The sequence below is a fragment of the Mauremys reevesii genome, linkage group 3, assembly GCF_016161935.1.
Source record: "Mauremys reevesii isolate NIE-2019 linkage group 3, ASM1616193v1, whole genome shotgun sequence".
NCBI classification, from domain to species: domain Eukaryota; kingdom Metazoa; phylum Chordata; order Testudines; family Geoemydidae; genus Mauremys; species Mauremys reevesii.
This window is the reverse complement of record NC_052625.1, coordinates 105386157-105400765: the sequence shown is the minus strand read 5'-3', so window position 1 is coordinate 105400765 and position 14609 is coordinate 105386157.

The following is a 14609-nucleotide window of genomic DNA, read 5'->3' as shown; positions in this document are numbered from 1 at the left end:
CTCAAGCTATATGTCCTTTGTGCATCAGGCAGGAAAAAGCTTATCGGGCTGGGGAGAGGCGCTGACTGGTCTATTGGGTTGTGCAGCAGCCTGATAGTTAAAAAGGACTGAAGCTAGAAATAGACTTATAATGTATTCCAAAGAGGTATCATATTTAACCCACGGATGAGAAAAGAGTTCTAAGGCTATCAGGTGACTGTTCACCTCAGCAATAAATATGACATCTCACCATAGCTCACCATATAGAATCTCTTTTTAAAGCAATTATTATTAATACTGAGCTCTCTGCATGCCCTTAAAACTGCTGACAACACTTAACTCTCTTCTTCACATTTCATTTGGCAAATAATTATGATTCAACATTGCTGATTTCATTTATAAGAAATTAATGAGCCATATGTGGGTCACATTAGATGTAAGATGATGCATTTCATCTGCGATACTATGCAATGTACTGTAACATGCTATACCATGCGATGCCATGACCAAGTCTTGCAAAGTTCCTTGATCCAAATGGCCAGTTTCACAGCAGTTTAGTTCAGAAGTATGTACAGAATAGTCAGGATTTGATTTGAGATTGCTGCCACCCTTGGCAAATTAAACTGCACCCTCCTCCCAGCCCACCCCACTCAGTCACTCACCCATAAGTGACTAGCTGGTTTTCTCATGTTAGCAGGTGTGCTGATTTCCCTGGCTTTCATCCCATGAAAAGAAATGGACCAGGTGGTGCTTATGAAAAGAAGAGACTGTCTACCTCCATATGAATAGCAGGCAATCCTATACCTTTATCTTTCAGTTTAAATGAAAGAATCTTAAAATCATCACAATAGCGAAGGCCATTGATAAGCTCTAATTTTAGAGACTAAAACTTTGAATACACATTTTTAGCTCCAAATCTTCTCCCACCCCTCCAATCTCAGCCTTTTCATTCTCAGTTGCTTTCCTGCTTTTTAGTCAAAAATGTTTTAACTATTTTTGAGCTTTAGAGAGCTAAAATATGGATCTCATTTGACATGGATTTTTGTGTCTAGATCTGAAAGGTTTGTAGAAAAATAGTCACAAGTGGGGGTAAATTCTCCTCTTGGTTGTAAAGGAAACTTTCAGCCCATGAATGTGACTTCAATGAGAACTGCATGCACTTAGTCAAGCGTAAGTTTGGCACTTAGTTCTTCATATGCTCTTTCATATAATTAGGAAATCAAATGATAACAGTGACAGATACATTTGTTTTCATTCATGGATTCATAGACCTTAAGGCCAGAAGGGACTATTAGATCATCTAATCTGGCCACCTGTAAAACAGATCAGTTTTGGGAGTAATAGATATACCAGTATTTTGTCAAATTGCTCGGCCCTAGTGATATTTAGTACCTGATGGGGCAAAAAGAGGTCAATGTTGTCAGGGTTCCCTCCCCACTCTAAGCTCTAGGGTACAGATATGGGGACCCACATGATCGACCCCCTAAGCTTATTTTTACCAGCTTAGGTTAAAAACTTCCCAAGGCACAAATTCCTTCTTTGCCCTTAGTATTGCTGCCACCACCTAGTGATTTAAACAAACATTCAGGGATAGCCACTTGGAGCCCTACCGCCCCCAAAATATCCCCCCCGGCCCTTACACCCCCTTTCCTGGCGAGGCTTGAGAATAATATCCTAACCAATTGGTTACAAAGTGAGCATAGATCAACCCCCTGGGTCTTTAGGACACTGAAAAACAATCAGGTTCTTAAAAGAAGTGTATTTTAAAAAAGATAAAAGAATCACCTCTGTAAAATCAGGATGGAAGATAACTTTACAGGGTAACAAAAAGATTCCAAACAGAGGATTTCCCTTGTAGGCAAAACTTTAAAGTTACAAAAACAGGGATAAACCTCCCTCTTAGCACAGGGAAAATTCACAAGCTAAAACAAAAGATAATCGAACGCAGTTCCTTGCTATTACTTACTGTTTCTGTAATATTAGATGCTTTGTTCAGATATGGCTTAGGGAGATGTATTTTCCCTGCACTGGCTCCTTGCTGACCGGGAGAGAACAAAGGAACATGAAAACCAAAACCTTCCCCCACAAATTTGAAAGTATCTTCTCCCCTTATTGGTCCTTTTGGTTAGGTGCCAATCAGGTTATCTGAGTTTCTTAACCCTTTACAGGTAAGGAGGGATTTTATGCTACCCTTAGCTATATATTTATGACAAATGTCAATCTATGGGTGAACCTCAGAAGGACCAATTCTGCAGGCCTTATACAGTGAAAACATCAACAAATGTTAATGGGAATTTTCACTGTGTAAAGACTAAAGAATTGGGCCATTTTCAGAGTAACATCTGTAGGTCAAGATTATAAAACAAAGCTTTAAATCACTGGACAACAGACTGCCTTAAGATTTCCAGTTCTTTGTTGTCTGTTGAGTTTGAAAAACAGCTAGAATAGCCTTCCTTGACATATTCTGTTGCATCCTTTTCTGTAAATTGTGCAAAACCGGATGGCATGCTGGGGAAAATGTGGATCCTGTTTTGAAAGGGTCAGCAAGGATTTGAAAACTCTAGCAAAGCTCTTTAACTTCCAGATGAATAGAATATGTCATTTCTAGGGCTGTCGATTCATTGCAGTTAACTCATGCGATTAACTCAAAAAATTAATCACGATTAAAAAATATAATCGTGATAATTGCAGTTTTAATTGCACTATTAAACAATAGAATATCAATTGAAATTTATTAAATCCTTTTGGATGTTTTTCTACAGTTTCAAATATATTGATTTTAATTACAACACAGTATACAAAGTAAACAATGCTCATTTATCCTGTTATTATTTATTACAAATATTTGCACTGTAAAAATGGCAAACAAAAGAAATAATATTTTTTAATTCATCTCATACAAGTACTGTAGTGCAATCTCTTTATCGTGAAAGTGCAATTTACAAATGTTGATTTTTTTGTTGTATAACTGCACTCAAAAATAAAACAATGTACAATTTTAGAGCCTACAAGTCCACTCCATCCTACTTCTTGTTCAGCCAATCGCTCAGACAAACAAGTTTGTTTACAGTTGCAGGAGATAACGCTGCCCGCTTCTTGTTTACAATGTCACCTGAAAGTGAGAACAGGTGTTCACATGGCACTGTTGTAGCTGGCGTCTCAAGGTCTTTACATGCCAGATATGCTAAACATTCGTAATCCCCTTCATGCTTCAGCCACCACTCCACAGGACATGATTCTATGCTGATGATGCTTGTTAAAAAAATAATGCATTAATTAAATTGTGACTAATCTCCTTGGGGGAGAATTGTATGTCTCCTATTCTGTTGTACCCGCATACTGTCATATATTTCATGTTATAGCAGTCTCGGATGATGACCCAGCACATGTTGTTCGTTTTAAGAACACTTTCACTGCAGATTTGACAAAATGCAAAGAAATTACCAATGTGAGATTTCTAAAGATAGCTACAGCACTCAACTCAAGGTTTAAGAATCTGAAGTGCCTTCCAAAATCTGAGAGGGATGAGGTGTAGAGCATGCTTTCAGAAGTCTTAAAAGAGCAACACTCCAATGCAGAAACTACAGAACCCAAACCACCAAAAAAGAAAATCAACCTTCTACTAGTGGCATCTGACTGACTCACATGATGAAAATGAACATACGTCGGTCCGCACTGCTTTGGATGGTTATTGAGCAGAATCCATTATCAGCATGGATGCATGTCCTCTTAAATGATGGTTGAAGCATGAAGGGACATATGAATCTTTAGTGCATCTGGCTCATAAATATCTTGTGACGCCAGCTACAACAGTGCCATGCGAATGCCTGTTCTCACTTTCAGGTGATATTGTAAACAAGAAGTGGGCAGCATTATCTCCTGCAACTGTAAACAAACTTGTTTGTCTGAGCGATTGGCTGAACAAGAAGTAAGATGGAGTGGACTTGTAGACTCTACAGTTTTACATTGCTTTATGTTTAAATGCATTTTTTGTACATAATTCTACATTTGTAAGTTGAATTTTCATGATAAAGAGATTGCACTAGGGTACTTGTATTAGGTGAATTGAAAAATACTATTTCTTTTGTTTTTTACAGTGCAAATATTTGTAAGCAAAAATAAATATCAAGTGAGCACTATACACTTTGTATTCTGTGTTGTAAGTGAAATCAATATATTTGAAAATGTGGCAAACATCCAAAACTATTTAAATAAATGGCTTTCTCTTATTGTTTACAAGTGCGATTAATCGCAATTATTTTTTTTAATCGCTTGACAACCCTAACCATTTCTCATTTTTTCTCAAATTCATTTCCCCTTATATTTAATGTGGGGCGTGTATGTAACATCACAGTAATTGTAACTACTTTCAAATGGTAGACCTCAGCACTTTAATAGCAACAGATTAACTACTTTTGCCTTCATATTCTAGCAATGAGACTTAGTTTGGGTACAATGGTCAGAGCCATGTTCACTCACTGGAACAACGTCTGTTAAAATAATTCTGAAGAATATAACACCAGTGGTGATATTTAATGATTACCATAGGAACCATTTTCACCTGCATGGTTTAGCTCTGAGGCCACTGTCAGAACTGCCTTCAGATACCAGATTGTCTATTTCTTCTGGCAGAGAATATTTGGTTGGAAATTGAAATAATCATTACATGTGGGGAAATCTTGCATGGCTAAATCTTGGATGGCTAAAATTATTTTGGCCTAAGGACCAGCACAAGTAATATTTTAAAATTAACTTGGATCTTAATCTATAGTGCTCTCAGAGCTTGTCAGCATGGGGATACTCGTGAAAGTTAAGACAAATTAACAAAAAGGTGTTATGTTAATGTGCATAAATTAAAGTGCCTTAAAACCACATGTGGATGCTCTAATTTAGAAGTAAACTGACCATAATTCTCTGTAGCTTAATCCTCCTAGGACTCAGCTACAGAGAACTAAGGATCCTTTACTTCTGAATGATTGTATCCACATCGGGGCTTAAAACATTCTAAGGTATGTGCATTAACTTTACACCTTTAGTATCAGAAGGGTAGCTGTGTTAGTCTGGATCTGTAAAAGCAGCAAAGAGTCCTGTGGCACCTTATAGACTAACAGACGTATTGGACAAAGTGGGTATTCACCCACGAAAGCTCATGCTCCAATACGTCTGTTAGTCTATAAGGTGCCACAGGACTCTTTGCTGCCTTTACACCTTTAGTTCATTCATCTAACTCCCTATGTGGACAAGCCCTCAAAAGAAGGTGTTTCATGCAGTGCCTGAAGTTTATCTAATTTTGTAATCATACTACTACATGTTTCCCATTATGTATGATATAGTCTTGCATTATGCTCTCCCCTCCTCTGATTGCAGACATTGCACAGGGTCCACAGGGACCATCTTGACTAACAAATGGAGATACAACATAATGGCCAAAGTGCAACACAGAGCCAAATGCTGCCCATAGAATTTAATATTAGAGTATGTGGTCACTTTCACACAGAGGTGTTATCAGTGAAGACTATTCATACCATGCAATGCTCCATCTTGAACCTATTAGGCTGCTCAGATCAGATAAAGACAAAGGTTTGCATGTCAGTCCCTGGAGTCTTTGCAGATTACACCTTGGTATTAAAATTAAGGGCAGTTATAATGTTCCTGTTACTGAGCTCTGTCCTGAGTTGTTTTCAATGTGGCCCTCTAAGTGGGTACTTTGGACATCCTTGAGACAAAATGCATCTGTTTAAACCAGCTACTGTAACACTACTTCTCTAATTTAACACATAGAAACAAGCTTCCTTGTCAATCATGTCTAATATTTGGAGTGGCAGCTCCTGCTGCTGCTGCTTTCACCTCTCACTCACAGATCCACTTGATATGAAATTGGAGGAATCTAATGCAGGGGTTTTAATGATTCATTAGAACTCCTCTCATCCAGCACATTAGAAGAATGTGCTTCCAGGAGCCATGATCTCTTTTAAAACTGCAAATGGTTATAAGATGGTGGTAAGTTCATGTAGTGACACATAGTAACCTAATGCTACAGCACATTAAGAAAGGTTTGCTCCATATTAGCCTTTAATTACATTTCAAAACTGAATCAAATACCTATGCATAGAAGGCAATTTTTTAAAAATTCAATTTACTAGGAAGTTTCAGAAGCTGCTCCTCATCTTCTCTACGTTCCCAGAATAACTTACATACCTTAAATGTTTTCATTACAATTAGCTTTGTTTTGAAGCAGTTATGGTTGCTACACACACAACATGCCTGACAAACCCACAGAAGCAAGCAAATGAAAAGTTAAGTCACTTAACAGTACATATCTGTTACTCCTCTACCGACAAGCATACCCCTTGCTGTGTACATCACAAGCCATGAACTGTAATTTTACCTTTGCCCCTCCCTCGCCTTTGGCACACCCCCCTTTACTGATTTTTTTTCCCAGTGAAAGCAATTGTGAATGTTTCTGGTTACTTGTATTGGCAAAGGGCAGTTTGGTAAAGGATTGTGTGCAGAAGAACAGTTAAAGGAGCCGATGGAAGGCTGGTATCCATAAAAGGGCAGAATTAAGGTTTAATTTTCCTGAGTGACCCTGTCTTCATCAAGTATTTTGGAAATAGATGTTTTTAAAGAGATACCAATCCACAATGCAAAATAGGGCTGCCAATGAAAAAATCCAGCCAGAGCTCAAAATCACAGGGTTTCTATTAAAACTTTAGCCAGATCAATCAAACAAAAACTTTATAAAAAGTTCATAGGATATAAGAACTAACCCTGGGTGAAGTTGGACACTTACTGGTGACCTAAATTTAGAAAAAAACAGGAATGTATGCCCCCATCTTAGCAAAACTGTGGAGTTACTAATAGGCACCTCCATAATGCATCTGGTCCTTACTTTTTCATTATTGATAAAGTCTGCAGATGACACAAAGAATGAGTGAGTAGTAAATAATAAAGAGGATGGGTCACTTGCAAAGAGCAATCTGGAGCACTTGGTAAGAATCAATATGCCTTTTAATGTGGCTAAATGTAAAGGTATACATCTACGAACAAAAAATGTAGGCCATACTTACAGGATAAGGGGACTCTATCCTGGGAAGAAGTGACCCTGAACAAGACTTGTGGATCATGGCAGATAATAAGCTGACCGTGAGCTCACAATGTGGTGCTGTGACTAAAAGGGCTAATGCAATCCTTGGATGTATAAACAGGTGAATGTTGAGCAGGAAGGTTATATCACCTCTGGATTTAGCACTGGTAAAACTTCTACTGGAATTCTATACCTAGTTCTGGTGTCTACACCTAGAAGGAAGTTGAAAAATTGAGGAGTTAAGATGGTTCAGAGAACAGCCATGAGAATATAACAACATAAGAACGGCCATACTGGGTCAGACCAATGGTCCATCTAGCGCAGTATCTTATCTCCAACAGTGGACAGAGTAAGATGCTTAAGAGGGAATGAACAGAACGGTGCAATTTTTAGTGATCCATCACTTGTCATCCCATCCCAGCTTCTGGCAGTGGTGGTTTAGGGACATTTGGAGCATTGGGTTGCATCCCTGACAATCTTGGCTAATAGCCTTGATGGACTATCCTCCCTCTGCCCTGAAATGTCCATAATACAAGAACTAGGGGTCACCAAATGAAATTAATGGGCAGCAGGTTTAAAACAAATAAAAGGAAGTTCTTCTTCACACAGCGCACAGTGAACCCGTGAAACTCCTTGCCTGAGGAGGTTGTAAAGGCTAGGACTATAACAGCATTTAAAAGGGAACTGGATAAATTCATGAAGGTTAAGTCTATTAATGGCTATTAGCCAGGATGGGTAAGGAATGGTGTCCCTAGCCTCTGTTTGTCAGAGGGTGGAGATGGATGGCAGGAGAGAGATCACTTGATCATTACCTGTTAGGTTCACTCCCTCTGGGGCACCTGGCATTGGCCACTGTTGGTAGACAGGATACTGGGCTAGATGGACCTTTGGTCTGACCCAGTATGGCTGTTCTTATGTTCCATCCCTCTCATGAACTAGTCAGAGAAATAATAAGGTTGTTTCCTTTTTTTTTAACAGACAATACCCAGCAGTTTGCCACATTAACTGGAATTAACAATCACTTGAATTAAAATACAGCACTGGGTTGGTTTAGATTAAAATAAAATAAGTTTATTAACAAGAGGGCAAATTTAAGTGATGCCAAGTAAAAGAAATAAAGGTAGAGATGATTACAAGCAAATAAAAATGAAAACTTTAGCTGGAGTTACCAAATAGTTCAGTTTTAACACAGCATTGGAATAATTTAGATTAAAAAATTAAACAACTTTATTTAATTCCAAAGAGAGAGGTTTTAAGTAAGATCAATTATAAGGATTAAAATCAGAAATCATCACAAGAGAAATAGAGATAATACACTTTCTAGTGACTAAAACTTAACTAACTAGACTTGGTCCAAGGTAAAATCTTCACTACATGTTTCTGTCAAGATGGCTGATTGAACTCCTGGGTCAGGATCTATCCCCTATAGTCAAAGGGCCGGTACCTTTGTGGTCTTAGATGAAAGACAGATAACTTAGGATTCTGTACCTCCCCTTTTATAGTCCATTGACTCTTTGAAATGGATTCTTCTGAAGGATACCTCCAGATAACAGTCTGTTTCCAGCTGTGAGGTAGACAACATGGAGTATATCTTGAAGAAAGAGTCCTGCTGGGGTTGTCTGCTAAAATGCAAATTATTTAGTTCTTGTCCCTTCCAGTGCAACTGACTGAATGTGATTGTCATTCTCATCCCCTGCTGTGATAGTGTGAGGTTTGATTCCACCCCTTGTTAGCTTGATGGGTCTGTATGTGTGATATGTAAATACATTCTCATTGTCTTTCAAAGTACTTTGGAAGTAACTCCCAGGTGGGGAAACCACATTCCTTTGTCTAGGATTTTAAGAAGTATAATTTCAGTTTCTGTCCATAACTTGGCATCAGTTTCTTGCTCATACATTATGCAATGATATTAAGAACCAGTGAGTTATGAGCTTTTCATTGATACCTTGCATGACACTTATCAGATACATTTCATGACATTAACAAATTGACCTGGGCTAGTTAAGCCAGCTGAAATTCATTACCAGATATCAGGCTGCCCCTTGGTGTCTCCCCTTCAGATGTTATTAATGTCACAGCCTTATAAGGAATATTTTAGACAAACATCACTGTAGTAGTGTGTAGAGTGTGAACACAGAGATGCTTAGGGTCACAGCATCAGTCAAGGTGTGGGCACACTATGGCTTTATATAGTGGCATTATATTTTCTGTTTTATTATCTATACCTTTCCTAATGGTTCTTAACTTTTTTTAAATCTTTTTTTACTGCCGCTTCACATTGGTCAGCTGCTTTCAGAGGACTATTCACAATGACTCTAAGGTCTCTTTCTTGAGTGGTAACAGCTAAGTTAGACCTTGTAATGGGGTGTTCACCCCCACAGCAGCTCCTAAGAGGTTAAGATGGCTAGGTGGGCCAATTAACTGCATTAACTCCAGGCTTCACCTGGAGAAGGAGCCAGGGTGCAATGAGGACTAATTAAAGGATGGCATTCACCTGAACAGGAACAGGTGGGGCTTGTATAAAGCCAGGTAGCTGAGGGCAGAAAGGGGCTGCAGGGAGGAGGTTGATAGTCAGGCTCTCTGAGATTAGTGTGAGCAGGGAGGTTGGCCTGGAGGGGAGGGCATGTGAGGAGGAAGATGGAGAAGGATCTTGATAGAGGCAATCTAGGGAACCAGCAGCAAGGTGTAGAAAAGCGTAGACCTTAGCTGCTGGTTGTAGGGTCCCTGGACTGGAACCCAGAGATGAAGTGAGGCCCAGGTTCCCCTATCAGCCACTGGGAAAGTGTCACCATTGAGGGGTGGTGAACTGGAAGACTGCCTGGGATGATTGGTACAGAGACACTTTGGTACACTATTCCAGCCGGAAGCAGAAAACTACAGTGACCTTTCTGGAGGTTGAAGCCACAAAGAGGGAGTAGTCAAGTCCTGAAAGAGAGAGAAACAGAGCACCTACAAGAAGGGGTATAAGACTGGCAAAGCTAATCCCTAGCTGTAGCTACAAGGAGGTGTTCCACTGGTGAGTAGAGCACCCTGTAACAGACCACCATCATTTTGTATGTCTAGTTAGGATTATGCTTTGTGGTGTGCATTACTTTGCACTTATCAACATTGAATTTCATCAGCCATTTTGTTGCCCAGTCAACAACTTTTGTGAGATCCCTTTGTAATTCTTTTGTAGTCAACTTTGGACTTAACTATCTTGAGTAATTATATATCCTTTGCAAATTTTGTCACCTCACTGTTCACCACTTTTCTAGATCATTTATGAATATATTGATCAGCACAGGTCTCTGCGCAGATCCTTGAAGGCCCTGCTATTACCTCTCTCCACTGTGAAAACTGATATTTTTTTCTTGACTTTTGTTTCTTATTTTTTAACTTGTTACTGATCCATGAGAAGAGAATGATTAAAGGATTGGAAGACGTTCCTTATAGTGATAGACTCAAGGCGCTCAATCTATTTAGCGTCTCAAAACAAATATAAAAGCTTGTGTTGTGCAGACTGGTTGCCCTATAGCACCCATTGCTAACCTAGTGAGGTGCAACAGGTACTCCCTGCCTCATTTTCCTTTCTCCTAGGGCCCCTTAGTGGCATATAGTCCAAAAGGATGTAAGACAAAATTCCCCTGCTGGGGTTCTAAAACCAAACAAAATCAAAATCAATTTTCTTCCTTGGGGTTCTGCTTCTCCCCTTCTCCGTGGGGACCTGTGATCTCTAGGAATTCCCTCCCTAAGGAGAGCTTCATGCTTTGTGAGCATCTTCTGTGATCTAATGGTCATAAGAACATAAGAACATAAGAATGGCCGTACCGGGTCAGACCAAAGGTCCATCTAGCCCAGTATCTGTCTACCGACAGTGGCCAATACCAGGTGCCCCAGAGGGAGTGAACCTAACAGGCAATGATCAAGTGATCTCTCTCCTGCCATCCATCTCCATCCTCTGACGAACAGAGGCTAGGGACACCATTCTTACCCATCCTAGCTAATAACCATTTATGGACTTAGCCACCATGAATTTATCCCATCCCCTTTTAAACATTGTTATAGTCCTAGCCTTCACAACCTCCTCAGGTAAGGAGTTCCACAAGTTGACTGTGTGCTGCGTGAAGAAGAACTTCCTTTTATTTGTTTTAAACCTGCTGCCTATTAATTTCATTTGGTGACCCCTAGTTCTTGTATTATGGGAATAAGTAAATAACTTTTCCTTATCCACTTTCTCAACATCACTCATGATTTTATATACCTCTATCATATCCCCCCTTAGTCTTCTCTTTTCCAAGCTGAAGAGTCCTAGCCTCTTTAATCTTTCCTCGTATGGGACCCTCTCTAAACCCCTAATCATTTTAGTTGCCCTTTTCTGAACCTTTTCTAGTGCTAGAATATCTTTTTTGAGGTGAGGAGACCACATCTGTACACAGTATTCGAGATGTGGGCGTACCATGGATTTATATAAGGGCAATAATATATTCTCAGTCTTATTTTCTATCCCCTTTTTAATTATTCCTGTTTGCTTTTTTGACCACCTCTGCACACTGTGTGGACATCTTCAGAGAACTATCCACGATGACTCCAAGATCTTTTTCCTGACTCGTTGTAGCTAAATTAGCCCCCATCATGTTGTAATTATAGTTGGGGTTATTTTTTCCAATGTGCATTACTTTACATTTATCCACATTAAATTTCAATGTTGTGGACTGTAAATGAAGTGATCTGAGTTTCTATCTGGGTGGGACCCGATCATGCCCACAAACGGGAGTCTGAGAGGGAGTTTGTGGGAGGGAGACATAATATAATCGCTATGGTTAGGGAGGGCCACATCACCAGTGCCAACGTTGTGCCTGTCTCCTCCACCTGTGCCTGTATCCAGACAGACCACCTAACCAAGGATGCCTCTACCCAGACCCTGGTGTGGATTTGCAAAGACTGTGGCCTGCATTTCCCACTCACAGAAAGCCAGGCTGGGGGGACCATCCAGTGTGAAGGGTGCCTGCTGGTGAAATCTCTCAGGAAGCAGGTGGGAGAGCTACAGTATGAGGTGGCTAGGCTGAGGAACATCTGTGCCCATTAGAAATTCATTGAGTATTCATATGGAGACATTCAAGGCTGAAGAAGCTTATCCAGCTATACAGGACTGCTGTCACATCACCGGGGGGAGGAGGATATGGCTCTGTCACAGAGAGAACACTGGCAGCAGGCAGTGCTCCAGCCCTACTCCCAACCCACTCACCATGGTGATGGAAAACCATTATGCTCCCCTGGCAACGAACGATGGAGAGTCACCTCCAAAGGTGGAGTAGGAGAAGCCATGTACCCCCAAAGCTGTGAGGATTGCAGCCACCACTCCCAGGAGGAAACGTAGGGTAGTGATGGTTGGTGACTGTCTTCTGAGGAGGACAGAGGCACCCATCTGTTGCCCTGACATGTCATCCTAGGAGGTAGGCTGCCTGCCAGGGGCCCGTATCCAAGACGTTACAGAGGGATTGTCGCAGATCATCTGGCCCTCTGACTACTACCCCATTCTACTTATCCATGTGGGCACTAATGATACTGCAAGGTATGACACTCAGCAGATCAGAAGTGACTACAGGGCCCTGGGAGTACGTGTGAAGGAGCTGGGAGCGCAGGTCATGTTCTTTTCGATCATTTTGGTCAAGGGTAGGGGCCCAGGCAGAGATAGCTGCATCCTGAAGGTGAATCCTAGCTGTGAGGATGGTGTCACCAGAAGGGCTTTGGCTTCCTTGACCACAGGATGTTGTTCCAGGAGGAAGGACTGCTAAGCAGAGATGGGGTCCACCTATTGAGGAAGGGGAATATCATATCTGGATACAGACTGGCTAACCTAGTGAGGAGGGCTTTAAACTAGATTCAAAGGTGACCAAAGCCCACAGGTAAGTAAAAAACATGGAGACCTGGGAGAAGGGTTGGAATTTTCGGGGAGCATGGGCTGTTATAGCAGGGATAAGGGAGAGACAAGTCAGAACTGGGGGGAGGAAATCAAATCCGTATCTTAGATATCTGTATACTAATGTGAGAAATATGGGGAATATGCAGGAAGAACTCGAAATGCTAGTAAATAAACACAACTATGACATACTTGGCATCACAGTTGGTGGGATAATACACATGACTGGAATATTGGTATAGAAGGGTACAGCTTGCTCAGGAAGGACAGACAGACAGAGAAAAAAGGGAAGAGGTGTTGCCTTATATATTAAAAATGTATACACTTGGTCTGAGGTTGAGATGGAAATAGGAGAAAAACTTGTTGAAAATCTCTGGGTAAGGATAAAAGGGGTAAAAAACAAGGGTGATGTCATGATAGGAGTCTACTACAGATCACCTAACCAGGAGGAAGAGGTGGATGAGGCTTTTTTTAAACAACTAACAAAATCATCCAAAGGCACAGGACTTGGTGCTTGGTGATGGGGGACTTCAACTACCCAGACATCTGTTAGGAAAATAACACAGCAGGACACAGATTATCCAACAAGTTCTTGGAATGTATTGGAGACAATTTTTTATTTCAGAAGGTGGAGAAAGCTACTAGGGGAGAGGCTGTTCTGGATTTGATTTTGACAAATAGGGAGGAGCTGGTTGAAAATTTGAAAGCGGAAGGCAGCATGGGTGAAAGTGATCATGAAATGATAGAGTTCATGATTATAAGGAATGGTAGCAGAGAGAACAGCAAATTAAATATAATGGATTTCAAGAAGGCAGACTTTAGCAAACTCAGGGAGTTGGTGTGTTAGATCCCATGGGAAGCAAGTCTAAGGGGAAAAACAGTTTGAGAGAGCTGGCAGTTTTTTAAAGTGACATTATTAGGGGATGCAAGAGCAAACTATCCCATTGCATAGGAAAGATAGAGTGTATGGCAGGAGACCACTCTGGCTTAACCAGGAGATTTTCAATTATCTAGAAATCAAAGAAGAGTCCTACAAAAAATGGAAACTAGGTCAAATTACAAAGGATTAATATAAACAAATAACACAAGTATGTAGGGACAAAATTAGAAAGGCCAAGGCACAAAATGAGATCAAACTATCTAGAGACATAAAGGGTAACAAGAAAACATTCTACAAATATATTAGAAGCAAGAGGAAAACCAAGGACGGGGTAGGCCCATTACTCAATGAGGGGGGAAAAACAGTAACAGAAAATGTGGATGTGGCAGAGGTGCTTAATGTCTTCTTTGTTTCAGTTTTCACCAAGAGGGTTGGTGGTGATTGAACAGCTAACATAGTGAATGTCAGTGAAAATGAGGTGGGATCAGAGGCTACAATACGGAAAGAACAAATTAAAAATTACTTAGACAAGTTAGATATCTTCAAGTCACCAGGATGTGATGAAATGCATCCTAGAATACTCAAGGAGCTGACTGAGGAGATATCTGACCCAGTAGCGATTATCTTTGAAAGTCATGGAAAACAGAAGAGATTCCAGACAACCGGAAAAGGGCAAATATAGTGCCAGTCTATAAAAATGGAAATAAGGACAATCCAGGGAATTACAGACCAGTCAGCTTAACTTCACTACCTGGAAAAAT